Here is a 2,550-nt window from a genome sequence, read left to right as displayed (position 1 = left end):
ACTATGTTGAATGAGGCCAATCTGTCGGATACTTATTGGAAAGAAGTTGTTCATGCTGCTGCATACACCTTGAATCGGGTTCAGTTAAGAACAAACAACAAGATGACACCTTATGAATTATGGTATGATCGGAAACCATCAGTCAAATATTTCAAAGTTTTTGGAAGCAAATGCTTCATTAAGAAAGATATGGATGGTTTGGGAAGCTTTGACTCTAGAAGTGATGAAGGGATCTTCCTTGGTTACTCATCAAACAACAAGACCTACAAATGCTACAATAAAAGACTAAGAAGAATTGTTGAAAGTGTGCATGTAAGAGTTGATGAGGATATGCACAAAGGATGTCAACCACACATTAACTGGTATGATGACTCCGATGATGAAAATATTGATGTTTAGTCTAACACTAAACTAGAGGTAGCACCTCAGAAGGTTCCCAACTGGTATGTACAGTTGAATCATCTGGAAGAGCAAATTCTAGGAAATAAGAGTGATGGTGTGCAGACTAGAAGAAGACTTGCCCGAAATGATGAACAAGTCAACCTATGCCTCATGACTGAAGTTGAACCTAAAAATTTCATTGAGGCTAGAAAGAGACAAGAATGGATGGATGCCATGGAAGAAGAAATGCACCAGATTGAGAAGAACAAGACTTGGGAATTAGTCCCTAGACTGGAAGATAAGAACATTATTGGCACAAAGTGGGTCTACCAGAACAAAATGAATGAAGAAGGTAAGGTTGTGAGGCACAAAGCTAGACTAGTGTGCAAAGGATACTCTTAGGTAGAAGGGATTGACTTTGAAGAAACATTTGCACCGGTGGCTAGATTAGAAGCAATTAGGATGTTTCTAGCTTACTCTGCCTACAAGGGCTACAAAGTGTACCAAATGGATGTAAAATCTGCTTTTCTAAATGGAAATTTAGAAGAGAAGTATACATGGAGCAATCAGAAGGATTTCTACTGCATGATGATGAGACATTTGTATGTCGATTAAAGAAAGCTTTGTATGGTCTAAAGCAAGCCCCTAGAGCATGGTACTCAAGATTAGATCTATATCTAAAGGAGCGGGGATTCAAAAAGGGAAGTGGTGACAACAATTTGTACATAAGGAAAGATGGGAATCACATGATTATTGTGGTTGTGTATGTAGATGACATCATCTTTGGTGGCAACAAAGATACTCTCTGCAAAGAGTTTGCTGATCAGATGTAGTCAGAATTTGAGATGTCAATGCTTGGTGAATTGACTTACTTCCTTGGCTTGCAGATACTATAGAAAGATGAAGGAATCTTTATCTCATGGGTCAAGTATGCAAAGGAGATGCTGAAGAAATTCCAACTGGAAGATTGCAAACCAGTAAGTACTCCCCTGATGACTGGCAACAAATTAAGTAAGAATGATGAATCACCGGTAGTGGATCAAACTTTGTACAGATCCATGATAGGCAGTCTACTATATCTAACTACTTCAAGACCGGATATTGTTTAAGCAATATGCATGGTGGTTAGATTTCAAGCTGCACCAAAGCAGTCACACATGAATGTTGTTAGCAAAATTTTTAGGTATCTACAAGGAATGCTCAGCTATGGTTTGTGGTATCCTAAACATGAAAATTTTATTTTTGAAGCATACACTAATGCCGATTGGGCAAGATGCATTGATGATAGAAGGAGAACAAGCGGTGGTGCATTCTTTCTGGGCGACCGGTTGGTCTCATGGCATAGCAAGAAGCAGGACCCAGTCTCTCTATCTACTATTGAAGCTGAATACATTGTTGTTGCTACATGTTGCTCTCAGGTGCTTTGGATGAAGCAGACTCTTAAAGATATCTAGGTGGACATCACTGATCCCATTCTCATCCAGTGTGACAATTCGAGTGCAATCAACATAGCAAAGAATCCGGTCATGCATTCAAGAACAAAACACATTGCAATCAAATACCACTTCCTCAGAGAGAAAGGTGAAGAACAATAGGTAAGAATGGACTATGTTCCTACTGGTGAACAAGTAGCAGACATTTTCACCAAACCACTACCGGTAAGCACGTTTGAGTACCTCCGACACAAGTTGGGAGTTGTATCTTACACCTAGGAAGGTTTATGTGGCTCAGGGGGAGCATAGTATGGATCAAAGGGGGAGTGCGCAAGTACCCTTTGTCATTTATGTCAAAAGGGGAGAAATGTACAGGTATGGTGTGGACTTTGAGAAGTTGACATCAATGCCAAAGGGGGAGATTGTTGGTATTTTGGCACTAAGTTGTCATTGATGTCAACCGGTGGAGATTGAGCATGGAGGATGGTTGCTTAGTTAACGATGAAGAGTTAGAACATTAAGATGTAAAAACTAGTACATGATGCTATACCGGTCAACAAAAGAAGAACACTCTACTGGCAAAGGGTTTTACCGGTATGTGTTTTCTGGACTGACTACGTATTGGTAGGACATGTCTTGATCATTGTGATGCCGTGTGAAGCTGAGGTGGCAAGTAGGGTGTGGTTGGTAAAGCTTCACCCACAGGGTCGATGAAACAGATATTCGCCATTAATGA

The sequence above is a fragment of the Cryptomeria japonica genome, chromosome 7 (genome assembly GCF_030272615.1).
Source record: "Cryptomeria japonica chromosome 7, Sugi_1.0, whole genome shotgun sequence".
NCBI classification, from domain to species: domain Eukaryota; kingdom Viridiplantae; phylum Streptophyta; class Pinopsida; order Cupressales; family Cupressaceae; genus Cryptomeria; species Cryptomeria japonica.
Note: the sequence above shows the minus strand (reverse complement) of the source record.